At 39.5% G+C, this 18,117-nt stretch overlaps 1 long non-coding RNA gene across 1 annotated transcript; it reads right to left on the bottom strand.

The window, feature by feature from the left end:
• Positions 1-494: 494 nt before the first annotated feature.
• LOC129624433 (uncharacterized) lies at positions 495-10,941 on the bottom strand. The gene is made up of 4 exons (XR_008700950.1): positions 10,843-10,941; positions 10,576-10,628; positions 7,653-7,729; positions 495-1,459 (listed from the first exon to the last, which is right to left on the bottom strand). It is a non-coding gene; the product is annotated as an uncharacterized LOC129624433 (long non-coding RNA).
• Positions 10,942-18,117: the final 7,176 nt, after the last annotated feature.

Raw genomic sequence — 18,117 nt, 5'->3', positions numbered from 1 at the left:
CTTTCACGCATTGGAGAAGGAAATGGCAACCCACTCCGGTGTTCTTGCCTGGAGAATCCCAGGGACAGGGGAGCCTGGTGGGCTGCCGTCTGTGGGGTTGCACAGAGTCGGACACGACTGAAGTGACTTAGCAGCAGTAGCAGTAATTATTTAATAAAATGAGTCATGGTACCTGATATATCTGTAGCTAGCTTAAACACGGGTAAAAATATTTCCAAATGGTTTCTATTTGGAATAATTTACAGGAAGTTACTTTATGTTTCTCTGCATTACTTTTTAAAGTCACATAGAATAATTGTCTATATGAAATGTATGTATTCTAATTTAAAGAAAGTGAATATCTATAAATAGTTAGAGAAAAGCATTTGGCATCCATTATTGGTGATACTGAATATAATTTAGGTTTTGGTACCAGATATAAGGTAAGAATACCAGAAACTATACTTACCTCTGAGCGATTTCTGTAAAATCCAATAATTTAACTTATTAAGCAGGGGGTCACCAGACATAGGTGACAGTAAGAAAACAATCTAAATAAGATAATTCGTAAATTTTTTTAATGCCTTAAAAGAACACTTCTCATACCATGTTCTATTTCCACTCTAGACTTGAGTATTGTGAACACTTGGCCAAAGTATGGCCCAAAGAACTAGGCCAGCCCCATAAATTAATACATGTCTTAAAATGACTTAAATTGCCATGTGCTAAGTGGCAGGAACTTGCAGTTGAATAAGTACTGGCTTTCTAGAATGGTAAGAAACCTTAGAAATTGTACAGTTTGCTTCAGTTACACATGTGGGAAATGAAGATGAGGTGAAAGAACTTATCCCAGATCTCTTAAGTTCAGAGCAGGGTGGGAACTATACCCGAGCTGATTCCTGATTGAAGGCTATTTCCACAACACCATGATAGTTCAAATCAAAGTTTAAAATGTATTTGATTTCCAGCTTTGTTTAAACCTTGAGTTTTAAAAAGCTGAACATGATATAGCCTAAAATAGCAAAAACGTTCTGATAAACTCACATTTTTAGCTAATAGCTAACTAGAATCCAAATAAAATAGCAATGTTACTATCAGAACAGATCATGAGTATATCATTAAAAGCAAGTGTAATGATGCCAACCTTAAGGCTTACTAGGACATTTAAAAAATCATAAGAATGCTATTAGATGGTTTATGGTCTTGAGAAAATTACTTTCATACAGACAAAAAAACAAACTTCTAGAAGAAAAGCTAAAGATAAGATTGATAGCTCTTTCTTATCTATTTCATTCCCTGAAAAGTATGTGAACCATTAACTTCACAAGTTAAATATTAAAATGAAAAAAGGTAAGAAATGTAAACTGTCCAGTTCAGGAATCACAGATTGAGTTTTGAAAGACGGCTTGATCTTGAAATCTTTTTTACTGGTCCTCTCATGGCATTCATTGTCTTCTGATTCACTGAATTACATCTTACCCTGAAATAAGATAAGCATTAATCATGATTTTTCAGTTACCATTGTGTGCAACAAAAACACTGGTATGTCACATGGGGAGAATTACCTAGTTCTCCTAGTTCCCCCAGTCCACGGTCCTTCACAGAGAAATCTCTCTATGCAGATTTTCTGTTTACTGTATAATCCTAAACAGCCATATGTTACAGCATATCATATCATCTTGTCAAGTTACAGAGACAACTCCCTCAAGGGCAAATAATCCAAAGGCCTAGAAGTAGCCCATGGGGTAGCCTAATGTGGAAAGTTTTGTCCAAAGAGGGATGAGATGGACCAATCTGATGCTTGTCTCTGGAAATGTGAGTTAAAGATAAGAAAAGACAGTCCATGAGGTAGAGCATGGCCAAGATGGAAATAAGAATCCATGAGTAAGCCAAAGATACGTGACTTAAAATTACAATAAAATTGAAACTATGATATATACCAGAGTCTGTAATGTAAAAGTGTAGAAAGTGAAATTGGCAGTTGGTAATGAGAAGAAAAATGAAGCAGAGAATAAACTAGTGGTCTATTATACTACAAATAATAATAGCAACATTCTTAGAGCTCATAATCTGAGTCAGGGACTGTTCTAAATTTTATTTATTTATTTACTCATTATCAACTTCACAAAATCTCTATAATGCAGATACTATCATTAGCTCTGTTAGTTCTGACAGAAGACAAAAACAGGTTATATAGTAAGTAAGTAGATCTGGAATTTGAATCCATGAAGTCAAAGTTCAAAGTCTGTGCCTTTAATTACTATCCAATATGGCAAACCACTAAAGTAATGATCCATGGATATCTGCTGAGGTCTTTAAAGCTTCTCTGAATTCAAATTCTAGTATCTGTGGATCCAGTTATATTGGAATTCCTGTTCTTGGATTTCCACAAGACTGTCTTTCCCTCATTGACTTATATGTCTTTATAAGGACAACTTCCCCATGTGCTCACTTGATAAAGTAAAAGCCACCTTTAATTCCCTGCAGGTGCTTAAAAATATTTTACTCAGGGAGTGATGTCAGCTAAAATGACAGAATGCTGCTGCTGCTGCTGCTAAGTCGCTTCAGTCGTGTCTGACTCTGTGTGACCCCAGAGACGGCAGCCCACCAGGCTCCCCCGTCCCTGGGATTCTCCAGGCAAGAACACTGGAGTGAAAATGACAGAATAGGGACCCCCCAAAAATAATTTCCTCCTTAAAAACAATGAGACAATTTACAAAAAAAAAAAAAAAAATGGTCAGAAGCAAACTTTTAGAACTCTAGAAATTAACCAAAGGCTTGCAGCAATCCTGGAGAATTTAATACATACACACCCACACCCACGGCAAAATCCAGTAAGAACACTGAACTCGGTAGCTATTTAACTTGCCCTACTCCACTCTTTCCTCAGCTCTGTGGTGAAATTCCTATGATGAAACTGACAAACTAATCCTAAAATGTATATAGAAAATAAAGGGACTCTGAACAACCAAAACAATCTTGAAAAGAAGATTAAAGTTAAAGGACTCACTCACTGATTTCAAAACTTTATGAAAAGTTATAGTCATCAAGACAGAATGGTACTGGCATAGGGACAGACTTACAGACCAGTGGAATAGATCTGAGGCCTAGAAATAAATTTATATGTTTATGGCTAATTTTTAAAAGGATGCCAAGGCAATCCGACTCAGTAAGAATAGTTTTTTCAGCAAATGATGCTAGAATAATTGAATCAGTTCAGTTCAGTTCAGTTCAGTCACTCAGTCATGTCCGACTCTTTGCGACCCCCTGAATCGCAGCACGCCAGGCCTGCCTGTCCATCACCAACTCCCCGAGCTCACTCAAACTCACGTCCATCGAGTCAGTGATGCCATCCAGCCATCTCGTCCTCTGTCGTCCCCTTCTCCTCCTGCCCCCAATCCCTCCCAGCATCAGAGTCTTTTCCAATGAGTCAATTCTTAGCATGAGGTGGCCAACACATGCAAAAGATTAAAATTAGATGTATTTCACATCCTATACAAATATTAACTCAGAATGGATTGAAAAAAAGAGCTAACACTATAAAACTCTTAGATGAAAATATGTATAAATTCGTATGTTCTCGGATTAGGCAATGATTTATTAGACATGATACCTGAAGCACAAGCAACTGAGAAAATAAATCCTAGGAAGCCAGTAACAATTGGACTTCATCAAAATCAAAACTGTCTTCTTCAAAGACCATCATCAAGAAAGGAAAAAAAACAATAAATAGGAGAAAATATGTGCAAATCATTTATCTGATTAGGTCCAATAACCAAAAAATTTAAAGAACTCTTATAATGCAACAAAAATAACACAAACAAGCTTTTTAAAATGGGCAAAGGACTTGAATAGCTATTTCTCCAAAAAAGATATACAAATGGCCAGCAAATATATGGGCACTAAATATCTAATGTGGGTCCCTGGAATCAACCTTCACAGCTCATTGCTGGAAGAACTAAGTTTCTGAGAAACTTCACTGGGGGAACTTTTAGAAGCTTGTGCCTGGTTCCCTCCAAACTTCATCTCACACACCTCTTTCCTTTGATGGTTTTGCTTTGTATCCTTTTACTGTAATAAATCTTAGCTGTGTGCACAAATAGATGCTGAGTCCTGTGAGTCGTTGTAGTGAACCACTGAACACGGGAGTCGTCTTGGGGTCCTCTCAACACAGAAGTACAGCATTTTTCAGAAGGAAGTCCTTTTCTACAATTGACTTAAATGCTTTAACTCCATTGTATTTCCATTGATTATTCATTATCTTGTACACTTCAAGTATTTATGATTACTCAAGGAAGAATAAATACATTCTAATCTATCTAGCCAAATACTGAACAGAACATTGCTATTCTATGAATTTCCACCAAAGAAACCTATTATACTACATGCACTTTGAGTGCCTGTGTTTGAAAAGAATTCTGATCTATAGATAGTTTATATCTTTGCTTACAATTTTAATACTGTTAAGTTTTATATGAATATATTATCTGCGTGAGATAAGGTTATAGAAGACAAGGATTGCCTGAGTAATTCTTCTATACTTAGTACAGGACCAGAGAAAACTGTGTGTAGACATAACCTCCTAAACTTCTAAAATATTCCTCTATTCTTTATTCATCCTAAATTATTTTTATTCACATACAAAAACATAGTTTAAATTGCATTGACACCTACATTTATTTCAGTGTCCATACTTGCTCATTAAAAGTTTCAGTTCAGTTCAGTCGCTCAGTCGTGTCCAATTCTCTGTGACCCCATGGACTGTAGCACGCCTCCGTGTAGATCGCCAACTCCTGGAGTTTACCTAAACTCATGTCCATTGAGTCGGTGATGCCATTCATCTCATCCTCTGTCATCCCCTTCTCCTCCCACCTTCAATCTTTCCCAGCATCAGGGTCTTTTCTAATGAATCAGTTCTTTACATCACGTGGCCAAAGTATTGGAGTTTCAGCTTCAACATAGGTCCATCTAATGAACACTCAGGATTTATCTCCTTTAGGATAGACTGGTTGGATCTCCTTGCAGTCCAAGGGACTCTCAAAGGTCTTCTTCAACACCACAGTTCAAAAGCATCAATTCTTCTGCACTCAGCTGTCTTTATAGTCCAACTCTCACATCCATACATGACCACTGGAAAAACCATAGCCTTGACTAGACAGACCTTTGTTGACAAAGTAATGTCTCTGCTTTTTAATATGCTGTATAGGTTGGTGATAACTTTCCTTTCAAGGAGTAAGCGTCTTTTAATTTCATAGCTGCAGTCACCATCTTCAGTGGTTTTGGAGCCCCAAAAAATAAAGTCTGCCACTGTTTCCACTGTTTCCCCATCTATTTGCCATGAAGTGATGGTACTGGATGCCATGATCTTAGTTTTCTGAATGTTGAGTTTTAAGTCAACTTTTTCACTCTTTCAGTTTCATCAAGAGGCTCTTTAGTTCTTCTTCACTTTCTGCCATAAGGGGGTATCATCTGCATATGCATATCTGAGGTTATTGACATTTATCCTGGCAATCTTGATTCCAGCTTGTGCTTCATCCAGCCCAGTGTTTCTCATGATGTACTCTGTATATAAGTTAAATAAGGAGGGTGACAATATATAACTTTGAAGTACTCCTTTTCCTATTTGGAACCGGTCTGTTGTTTCATGTCCACTTCTAACTGTTGCTTCCTGACCTGCATACAGATTCCTCAAGGGGCATGTCAGGTGGTCTGGTATTCCCATCTCATTCAGAATTTTCCATAGTTTGTGGTGATCCACACAGTCAAAGGCTTTGATATAGTCAATAAAGCAGAAATAGATGTTTTTCTGGAACTCACTTGCTTTTTCGATGATCCAGCAGATGTTGGCAATTTGATCTCTGATTCCTCTGCCTTTTCTAAAACCAACTTGAACATCTGGAAGTTCACGGTTCATGTTCTGTTGAAGTCTGTTTTGGGGAATTTTGAGCATTACTTTGCTAGCGTGTGAGATGAGTGCAATTGTGCACTCACCCAAAAAATGCCTTTCTTTGGGGCTGGAATGAAAACTGACCTTTTCCAGTCCTATGGCCACTGCTGAGTTTTCCTAATTTGCTGGCATATTGAGTGCAGCACTTTTACAGAATCATCTTTTAGGATTTGAAATAGCTCAACTGGAATTCCATCACCTCCACTAGCTTTGTTCATAGTGATGCTTCCTAAGGCCCACTTGACTTCACATTCCAGGATGTCTGGTGAGTGATCATACCATCATGATCATCTGGGTCATGAAGATCTTTTTGGTACAGTACTTCTGTGTATTCTTGCCACCTCTTCTTAATATTTTCTGCTTCTGTTAGGTTCATACCATTTCTGTCCTTTATCGAGCCCATATTAGCATGAAATGTTCCTTGGTATCTCTAATTTCCTTGAAGAGATCTCTAGTCTTTCCCATTCTATTGTTTTCCTCTATTTCTTTGCTCTGATCATTGAGGAAGGCTTTCTTATCTCTCCTTGCTATTCTTTGGAATTCTGCATTCAAATGGGTATATCTTTCCTTTTCTCCTTTGTTTTTCACTTCTCTTCTTTTCACAGCTATTTTTAAGGCCTCCTCAGACAGCGATTTTGCTTTTTTGCATTTCTTTTTCTTAGGGATGGTCTTGATCCCTGTCTCCTGTATAATGTCACGAACCTCCATCCATAGTGCATCAGTCACTCTATCAGATCTAGTCCCTTAAATCTATTTCTCACTTTCCCTGTATAATCGTAAGGGATTTGATTTAGGTCATATCTGAATGGTCTAGTGGTTTTCCCTACTTTCTTCAATTTCAGTCTAAATTTGGAAATAAGGAGTTCATGACCTGAGTCACAGTCAGCTCCCAGTCTTGTTTTTGCTGACTGTATAGAGCTTCTCCATCTTTGACTGCAAAGAATATAATCAATCTTATTTCAGTGTTGACCATCTGGTGATGTCATGTGTAGAGTCTTCTCTTGTGTTGTTGGAAGAGGTTGTTTGCTATGACCAGTGTGTTTTCTTGGCAAAACTCTATGAGCCTTTGCCCTTCTTCATTCTGTACTCCAAGGCCAAATTTGCCTGTTACTTCAGGTGTTTCTTGACTTCCTACTTTTGCCTTCCAGTCCCCCATAATGAAAAGGATATCTTTTGGGGGTGTTAGTTCTAAAAGGTCTTGTAGGTCTTCATAGAACTGTTCAACTTCAGCTTCTTCAGCATTACTGGTCAGGGCATAGACTTGGATTACCATGATACTGAATGGTTTGCCTTGGAAATGAACAGAGATCATTCTGTCATTTTTGAGATTGTATCCAAGTACTGCATTTCGGACTATTTTGTTGACTATGATGGCTACTCCATTTCATCTAAGGGATTCTCATCCACAGTAGTAAAACTAAAAGGTTGAGACAGATCATTTAATTGGATTTGTTTTTAATGGTGTAGTTCTAAGCTCTACTTGGGAACAGTATCATTTTAGCTTAGAAAATAACATCATGTTTGAGGATGAACAATATTCCTGGAACCTACCAGATATATATATAAATAGTAAATGGAGAATACAAACTTCTCTAAGTTCTCTTAACATCTGCTATTTTACATTGTTGCTATAAAAGTTAAGCTTCCAAAATATAATGGCCACCTGTTTCGTGAATACCATTCACATTTGAATGTAATTAATTAGAATGGAAAGATCTCGACTTACGTTTTCTCTAGATTCTCTTTCATTTTAGGCAGTTGATCCATCTGTTTCCTTTGAGAAACTTGGTAGGAGCCAGAGGTCTGAAATACAAATAGTTGAGCATTTATCCTCTTATTTCTTGATTGCTTTCAGAGATAAGAGGAATAGTCAATTCTCAATTAACTCTTTCCTAACCAGGTGTGGATACTGCATGTTAGATATAATGCTGTTGTACTACATTACAGTGTAAAAAAAATTTAATATGGACTAGAAACCAAAAAATTCATGTGACTCACTTTATTGTAATATTTGTCTTACTTTATTGTGATGGTCAGGAATCAAATCTGCAATATCTCCTAGGTATGCCTGTATATCTTTTTTTCTCCTTTCTTTCTTTTTTAATTGAAGTATAGTTGATGTACAATATTATATTGTACATCAGAATTATACAATATTGTATTGTACTGGTGTACAATACAGTGATTGACAATTTTTACAGGTTATACTGCATTTTGGGGGCTTCTCTGGTGGCTTAGATGGTAAAGAGCCTGCCTGCAATGCAAGAGACCTGGGTTTGATCCCTGGGTCAGGAAGATTCCCTGGAGAAGGGAATGGCAACCCACTCCAGTATTCTTGCCTGGAGAATTCCATGGACAGAGGAGCCTGGCAACCTACAGTCCATGGGGTTGCAAAGAGTCAGACACAACTGAATGACTAACACTTTCACTTCATTTTGCTTTATACTGTATAGTTATTATAAAATATTGGCTAGATTGCCTGTATATTCTTAAAAAGCAATGTCCATACTGTCCATATACCGTGTAAATTGGAAGAATCCTAAGATGTGGAAACTCAGTTTCAGCCAAAACTGTGAAGCCAGCAGAAATATAAACAGCAGACTCAGCAAACAGCTCTAGTTATCTACTAAAGAATCAATTATTTATGTATTCAGCATGGAAAGAATGGCAAATCATTCATTGACCTTTCCAGTCACCATAGTATCCACATAGTCAGAACGATCTTTGACTATAAAGATTAACAATTCACTCTGGAGTGAAAATCCTTATTAACATTTATACAGGGAAACAGGATTAACATCTTCCTGGGAAGCTGTTAAAATAGGCTTTGATTGTATGTTCAGTGATCCTGTATAATCAGAGTAAGAGCTATTCCACCCAAATGATTTTTTTTTCAGATAAACAAAGCTAAAGGAGGATGGCTAAGGCAAGTAGAAATGCTGATGCCCCTGTCACAGAGGGAGGGGTTAGGGAGGTTGGAAAGAAAAACAGGAAAATAATATTCACTGTTCATTGGAATTTAGAACCAATTATGTGCCAGGCATTTCACTCAGCACTTTACATACATCATATCTCTAGAGCCTCACAAATCCCTGTCAGGATACTCCAACTACTTCCCTTTTACAGAGGAGGAAAGAAATTGAGGCCTCCAAAGGTCACACCACAGTAGGTACAAATCTGGGATTCAAGTCCAATTTGCAGTGACTCCAAAGTCTGTGGCCTCTCATCATATCATGGCCTCATAAAGGAGAGGGCGTTTTGCTACACCTTGAAGGAGGCAGAACTGGAATGTAGGAGAAGCAGCATATTCTGAGGAGCAGAGTGTGTGGTCTGAGGAAAGGCCCCTGGATGCCGGTGCAGCAGGAGGAAGCAGGGCTTCCAGCCAAGCACCCAGGCTATAAAAGGTGGACTGACTGTCCATTTCATGGGTAAGAGACCATAATTTTGTCTCAATTTCCTACTTACCTTTGTTGGCACTAGAAGTCCAAGCTTGCCTTTACCCCTCACCCTGACTTTCATTCTCAAGTTGTTCTGTGCATTCCATTCTCGATTCCAATTCCCAAAGCTAACTCCCTTCCTTCCAGTCCCTTCATTGAGCCTCTGGAAACACCAAATCAGTGGTCAGCTGATTACTTTTATGTCAAAACCAGTCCTCAAGGTCCTCTACCTCAGTGTCTCATGTACCTATGTCTTGAGGACACTGACCCTCTTTTTGGCTCTTCTTCCCTGGCTATCACTCCTGAAACTCTTCAGAGCTGTATCTCAGACTATCTCTTCACCCTGTGTATTCTCCCTGATGTATCTGATTCATTCACATGGGGTCATTTACTATCTATATGCTAATAAGTTCTAAATCCATTGCTTCAATCCTGATCTTTTATTTTTTTCTCTTAGATTCACACATCCTACCCCTCTTTGGACACTTCCATTCAAATGATGCACATTGAAAACTGAATTTGCATCCTAACCTGAAAACATATATCAAAATAGTTAATAAGGATTAAATATCTAAATATCAAATATTAAGCCATATAAGTACTAAAGAGATGTGATGAATGTTATGAAACACTGAGACAAAGACAGTCTTTTAAAATATGACATAAGAAGCCATAAATAAAAGATAGGTCTGACAACATCTAAACCAAAACTCTATATACCAACAACATCATAAATAAAATGGAAAAGGGAATGAAAAACTGTGGAAAGTATGTGCAGTGTCTTTCATAATTCATTGATCACTTCCCTGTCCTGCTGCTTGTAAGTACACACTTTCTAGCAATAGCAGTGTGGGGGTCTATCTTAGACTTCATCATGCGTAGCTATGAGATAAAACGCCTTGACTTTCATGACAGAGAAGTGATAACTACTTGTTTGAATTCTAGTAATTACAAATCAAACTAAAGGAACAACTAAAGAAACAAGTACACAAAATATAATCTTAATTTGGGAAACATATATCTTATTTTTACCTTTTTATAAAAGTTACATATTTTCTTTTTCACCTGCCATATATAGAAACTTGGTACTGCTTCTCCTTTAATTACAACAGCTGCTTCTCTACTAAGCCAAACCAATCAAAAAACCTAGAAAAGTGAAAAACATAATTTACAGTACCTCTTAAAAACTGAAGGTAAAGAAACAAAAGTTACCTGAGACATTTCAGCGAGGTATGTACGGCGCTCATTGTTGGTCCTGTGGCAAGCTTATGTGAAAGATATAAAAGTAAAGAAACTGGTATCAAAGAAGATTTACAATACTAGCAAGACCACTGCTAAGTTATGTCTCTATGCTTTTTTAAAATAGTATACAAAATAGTTTTGTAAGTATAGTGGAAAATTATATAGTATGTTTTTAATAACATACCAAAAATCATGGCAGTTCCAAAGGAATTTCTTAGCATAGAAATAAAAACAAACCTTTGACTCTTGTTCCAGTCTCAGTGCATAGTCTTTCACTTGATTTTCAAGATTCCTTTTCTCTCTAATTGTTTAAGCAACGCATTTAAGGATTTCTGAAAGTATAACAGTGTTTTTACATGCACTCACATTTTAAATAATATTAGGACCACCAGTTTCTTCATTGGCAAATTCCTTCTATTCCATATCATTCTGTGACTTCAAAAGTCTATAATACATACCTTTTCAGCAATAATAATAATATTTATTGTTACAATATGCCATGTACTGTGCTAAATGCTTTCCACAGATTATTTACTCCTTATTACAGCCATGGAGATGGCTAATATATTCATTTTACTGTTGAGAAAATTGCATCTGATAGAGTTTAAATAACTTGCCCAAAGGCACAGAGCTAGTAAATGGTAGAGCTGGAATCCAGGTAATCTGACTCCAAAGACAATACACACTAAATGATTACTATATGTGTGTATTCATACATATAACTAAAGTACAGTGTTAGAACAGGCAGTAAGGGTTTTCCCGGTGGCTCAGTGGTAGAGAATCTGCCTGCAAATGCAGGAGACATGGGTTTGATCCCTGCTCTGGGAAGATCCCACATGCCACGGAGCAGCTAAGCCTTTGTGCCTCAACTACTCAGCCTGTGCTCGAGAGCCTGGGATCCGCAACTGTTGAGCCCACGTGCCGCAGCTACTGAAGCCAGGGCCCTCAGGAGCCTGTGCTCCACAACAACAGAAGCTCCCACTTGGTACAGCTAGGGAAAAGCCCACACAGCAACGAAGACCCAGTACAGCCATAAATAAATAAATAAATAAAAAGAACAGGCAGTAAAGTTGATAATCAAGGGAACTGTGAAAATGTGGCAGAGTAGAATAGTTCTGGAAACCATGACATCAACCTATCACCACAAATAGGTGAACAGCATAGAGGAGAAAAGGGTTAGCCAAGCACCAGAACAATAATGCATTAACCAGATTGGGTTTAGAATGTTAATCCCGAAACTAATAACTGATCTTTCCCAATAACTCTCATTATTTCTCATATTCTGACACTTTAAATTTAAAAATCTCCAAGTCGAATTCTACACAGCTCTTGCTGGTCATGATCTGGGTCACCGAATCTATTACAAGAAACATTCAAATAAAAATGGAAGCAGCTGATTTAAATTGCCACAAAGCAAAACTGCAAGTTACTTTAGAGCTCATACCCACCTTCTGAAATTCAGCTCATTCTCTAAAAACTTACTGATTTTCTCTTAGATACTTGCTGGTAATTATTAGAAGTGTAAAAAAATTGTATTAATGGGAATAATTAGGTCAGCTGTAACAGGACAAGTTCTAGTGTCTAAAAATAGCAGCAATGATAAAACAAATCCTTTGGAAGTGACAATTCTCCACTGCATGTTTGCTCAACATCTCTGTTAAAACATGGTCAGTGATATTTCTCAGGCAGCCATTACTTGTCTTCAAAAATTATGCACTGGTGTCCTAAGTGGTTTCCAACCCCCTACCCCCAAATACAGGCTTCCCGGGTGGCTCAGCAGTAAAGCATCCGCCTGGATGCAGGAGATGCAGGAGACCCGGGTTCAATCCCTGGATTGGGAAGACTCCCTGGAGGAGGAAATGGCAACCCACTCCAGTAGTCCTGCCTGGAAAATCCCATGGACAGAGGAGCCTGGCGGGCTGCAGTCCATGGGGTCGCAGAGTCAGGCACGACTGAGCATGCACACATACATACATGCCTCCAAACACAAACTTGCTCCAGAAGAAAATCAATGAAAGCCCTATCAGTAGAAGAGGATAAATGGACTGAGTTCTCTACAGAAAATTAAACCCTTACGAAGTAAACCAATGCTCCAAAATGAGAGTTTTTGAAGGGACAATCAGGGAGTGATGGATGTAGTCCAAAATTTTGCTACATAGAACCCTTGCTCCAAGGATTCCCAGCTTGGCTTTCTGTAGTAATACGCGTCACTTACATCATTTGTTAATATATTTTTAGAGATGTAAATAGAATCTAATCATTTTTAATACTGAGTCAATGGAAAAATGCACTTGAAATACTGAAAGAAATTAATTTACAAATAAACAAATGGAACACAAATTATTTTCATATTAATGAGATATGAATGAGATACGGTCCAAAACTCTAGAAGCTCAAATAAGAAATGTAGATAGGAAATAGATAAATTCAAGAGCTGAAGCAAAATATCTGAGCAATTAATAAGAGGCAAGGTAAGATAACTGGGGAGGAGAAGGCAATGGCACCCCACTCCAGTGTTCTTGCCTGGAGAATCCCAGGGATGGGGGAGACACGACTGAAGCGACTTAGCAGCAGCAGCAGCAGCAGCAGCAAGATAACTGGGGAAGGTCCTGGTTAGAGAAGGCTTAGGATGCTAGGTTCAGGGGTCGAAACACTGGAGCTATTGAAAGTTATTAAAGAAGTGATATGATGAAAGCAGGGGTTTAGGAATATTAATCAAGTGGTAGTTTCTACAATAAAAGGATGATTTCTGTTATTTGTCAGTGTGGGTTTGCAGTTTTAACCTTTGAAGCTTAAATATTTTCCATCTGCTTTCTCTGTGTTAAGACTGTATCTTGGTGCTATTCCCATGATGATCTGATTCCTTGTCTCCCAATTTTACAATTCATTCCTTTATGCAAAAAATATTCATCAAGCACCTCCTGTGTGTCAGGCATTGTGCTGGGGATTCCACAGTGAGACTGACAAACCCAGACCCTAACCTCATGAAGCTCAGAGTCTAATAGGATGCCTAGAATGTGCTTTACACTGGTGAATGTTACACCCAAGCTTGAGGAGAATCTGTATTCTGCTGTAGTGGGATGGAACATTCTATAAATGTCAACAGATTGAGTTGACTGATAGTGCTATTCGGATAAGCTATTGAGTATCTTTATTGATTTTTCTGCCTTTTTGATTTATCAATTACTGACAGGGGGTGTTAAGTCTCCAACTTTCATAATGGATGCGCCTATACTTCCTCCAGTAACGCATCACAATTACCATTTAAGTGTTCCTATCAGTTTGTATACTAGGCTAAGCAGATCTCAATGCCTGTCTGGATTTGTCTGTTTATACAGATTTCAGGGTGGGAATTTGCTCTGCAAATTCAGTTTTTTAATGAGTAAAGAAGAGTCACTGATTTTCAGGTTACCCATCTTTGCTGTGGTGGTGACAAGATCGATGACTCCCCAGCACTATACGTAACTGGAACTGAAACCGGAAGCCACAAATTGGTCTTGACTCTCTTTTCTAGTCAGAATGGAAAGAGTATACTCTCCAAGCAGTGGCTGCACACCCTGCACTGAAGACCTGCTAGTCTGCTCGAGCAGTGATACCACACCTGGCAAAACAGGTGGGGCTACTAACTGGTTAAGCCTGCAATAACCTACAGTCCTTCTCTAAGCTACACCCAGGGTTTGCAGAGGTCAGACTGGCAAATTAAACAGAGCTATGTGAAGCCCTCTGCTGTCTTCCCTGGGATAATAAATTATTTGTGTTTGGCAATTTTGGCCTAGGTTGGGGAAGGCACCATTTCCCACGTTTCTATTTGATTTTCTGCACCATGATAGCTTTTACTTCAGAGATGAGGGCCTGATGGAAGGTTAACGTCAACTGCCAAGTATATGGACTTCACTAGGTATTCAGGGACTGAGAAAATCATCACTGTGGGGTTAGGCGAGTCTGTGGGCACATGGCCCACTGTGATTTGGACTTTAGGCTTAGACCCCCATCCTGGTTATTTCCTTTCCCGCAGTGTACAGCCGCTTGGGCACGTGGTCAGAGGTCTCTTGAGGGGCAGACTGGAGATACTGTCATGATACGTACTTGGACTGCTACTGCAGGGTCCTTCCTTCTAGTAACCCAGCCGCTTCTTTGGTCGGTGATTTCTGGATCTAAAAATTGGTTCAGCTCTGGGAAATAAGGAAAGACTCATGCTTTTCACTAGGCTAACTGTCCTCAGCCTCCACTCCTCTGTTCTTAACTTTTTAATGTTAAAAATTATAGATGTTGAACACCACCCTCACTGATTGTCTTGGCAGCCAGGAGAAGAGGTGGGGACAGCTCCAGAGGGGGCAAATGGTGGCCCTGTTGGCGAGAGGCCTGTGCAGCAGCTTCCAGGACTGTGAGTGCTCCAGCCCTTCCCAGAGCTAGACGTGAGCCGCCCCTGCCCACGCAGAGGGGCCGGGTGGAGGGGTAGAGTCATGATGGGCAGTCATCCAGATGTCCTGCCACAGGTTTAGGATCCCTGGTTCTTCCCATCAGGGCCCTGCCCTTCCCAGCAGGCCTGCTTGGACAGCCCTGCTGTTCTATTGTGGCTGCCCTTTCACTACTCTATAGACAGCCTCTTGCAGACACCACCACACCAAGGCTCTCTGCTTTTCACTGAAGACTCCTGAGAGTCCCTTGGACTGCAAGGAGATCCAACCAGTCCATTCTGAAGAAGATCAGCCCTGGGATTTCTTTGGAAGGAATGATGCTAAAGCTGAAACTCCAGTACTTTGGCCACCTCATGCGAAGAGTTGACTCATTGGAAAAGACTCTGATGCTGGGAGGGATTGGGGGCAGGAGGAAAAGGGAACGACAGAGGATGAGATGGCTGGATGGCATCACTGACTCGATGGACGTGAGTCTCAGTGAACTCCGGGAGTTGGTGATGGACAGGGATGCCTGGCGTGCTGCGATTCATGGGGTCGCAAAGAGTCGGACACGACTGAGCGACTGAACTGAACTGAACTGAAGGGCTTACTAACTATTCTCAGGCGCTCATTATCCTTATGAAGGATGAAAATACAACTCAGTAATAAGCCTGTATTTTCCAAATGCCTGCATCATGGCTTCTTTCACAGAATTTTCCTCCACAAGAACATTTTCCAAGGTTGCCATCGGCGAAGTCCTTAGCAACTGAATGGCCACACTGAGCCAGGATCCACTGGAGCCAATCTACCAATCAGGACAGCACCTTCTGGCTGTCACACAGTAAGTGAGCCAGGCCCAAATCTCACGTTACCCGTTTTCTCAGAGCACCCCCGGTACCACTAGCTGTAGATGTGGTCTTCTAAGAAGCAGATACCAAGATGGGATTAGATGTGAAAATAATCCATTATTAGAAATGCCTGTGTGAAAGGATATAGGAAAGGAGCAGGAGAGGGCTGGGAAAGCAGTCAACTGTAATGCAAGTGTGACCCCCCGTGAACGGGAGAAAGGGAGGTCAGGAGAAAGCGGAAGCAGCCCAGGCTGGCAGCCGCCTAAGGGAAGTCTGGAAGAGTTACCAACAACGGGGTAACTATGTTTCCCAGGAATACGTCTGCCTTGGTATCCCCGCTGCATCTGACCATGTGGTAGGGACAGTGGGAGATGCGGTCTTGATGAAAAGCAGTGATGGACTTTGAAGCCCAACACCAAGGGTCCTCAGTCAGTGAAGCTCCCTGTGCTGGGAAGTCTGTGAGATACATTCCCTGGGTGTACACACTGACTGCTTTTCTTAAGGGCATTTTAGTTTCTCAACTGAAGAACCCCCCAATTTCCTATGCTGTGAGGAGTAATCTTGGCTGCTGGTTTTCTGGGAGTAGAGCAAGGGGAAGAGAGCTGAGAAATGAGGACAAATACTGGATTTTGTGAAAACTACATTAGTCACAGACCATTAAATGCAAGACATTTGTGATTCCATTTATAAAATTATTACACACATTGGAAATCCTTTAAAAATTATAGTCATACTACAATAATGTTAAGGTTCATTCTAGATTTTGATTATTTTACTGACTTCAAAATAAACTAGTATTTAAAAATGATTTTATCAAAGGCACACAGTCTCTTATCCCATCACATCCAAATCACTGGAAGACTCACAAGTTCTTGGTCTTCCCAAAGAGCTGGTTTTATCTGATTATATAATCAGTGGTCACGTGCTAGAAAACTGCAGCTTGGAAAGATATACTGAAGCTACAGCTAAATTGAAGACTCCACTAGAAATTATGCCCCTTCCCCGCCCCCACCCCATCACACACACACACACACACACACACACACACACAATTAATTAAACTCCTATTAGGGAAAAGCTGTTTTGTTTTATTTTTGAAACTAGTCAGTTCTTAGCATTGCAAGCAGTATCATACTTCACCTATATTCATGTCTTAATCTGTTTGTAAAAAGTCACCTTCTAACAGAAGACTGAAACAACAGGGTAAGAATAAGAAATTTCAGGGTATATTTACACACCTGAAATCAAACATACTTAGGTTTTTATGTCCCTTTCCTTTATCCCAAGTAGAAAAGAGGCTCTATTAGCCACCTCAGTTCAGTTCAGTCACTCAGTCGTGTCTGACTCTTTGCGACCCCATGGAATGCAGCACGCCAGGCCTCCCTGTCCATCACCAACTCCTGAAGTTTATCCAAACTCATGCCCATTGAGTCAGTGATGCCATCCAACCATCTCATCCTCTGTTGTCCTCTTCTCCTCCTGCCTTCAATCCTTCCCAGAATCAGGGTCTTTTCAAATGAGTCAGTTCTTCGCATCAGGTGGCCAAAGTATTAGCCACCTATTTTTCTAAATAATGGTAACTGCTATACTAAAGAACATATAAAAATTACAAGCTTAAAAAAATCAATCTATTGAATGTTTACAAGAGAAAACCCTAAGAAAACAGTTAATCACAACTTGTAGATATGCCCTACTTCTCAAAGAAGGCAATTGTAACAATGCATGCTTAAGTGTCAAGCGCCCCCTCGTGGACAACAATAGATTTACATATAAAATTTGTTTTAACTTTTCTCTGATTTGAGGTTATATTTGTCTCCAAATTAACCATTCTGATCTTTGGGGAGAACACAAATCTGGTGACGTCTGTGACAGAATACCTTATATTGATTCTACAGACCATTTTCAACAAATTGAACCTTCCTTAAAATGCCTTAGGATATAAGAACAAATTATAAGGCTTTGGATTTTGGCAAATTGTCTTTCTATGAATTGATTTTCTATAGATTGACCAAGAGTCCTGCAGAGAACACTTGAGGTGGACCAAATATTTTCCTAAAGAATGTTTTTTTATGTTTCTACACCCGCTTCCTTGTGCCTCACACCACCAGCCCGTCTTGTTGGCTTTAGGAAAGAATCTCCTGTGCTCTAACCATCTGATTGACAGACACATGTGTTGGTGAGAGGTCTCCTTGAAGGGTCCGAGTTGTCTGGATGTAGTGGAAAACAAAGGAGAGGACACTGGGGGAAAATTAGAAACAGAGAGAAAC

This window comes from Bubalus kerabau, chromosome 12, assembly GCF_029407905.1.
Source record: "Bubalus kerabau isolate K-KA32 ecotype Philippines breed swamp buffalo chromosome 12, PCC_UOA_SB_1v2, whole genome shotgun sequence".
Taxonomy (NCBI): Eukaryota; Metazoa; Chordata; class Mammalia; order Artiodactyla; family Bovidae; genus Bubalus; species Bubalus kerabau.
This window is presented reverse-complemented; position numbering and strand designations above follow the sequence as displayed.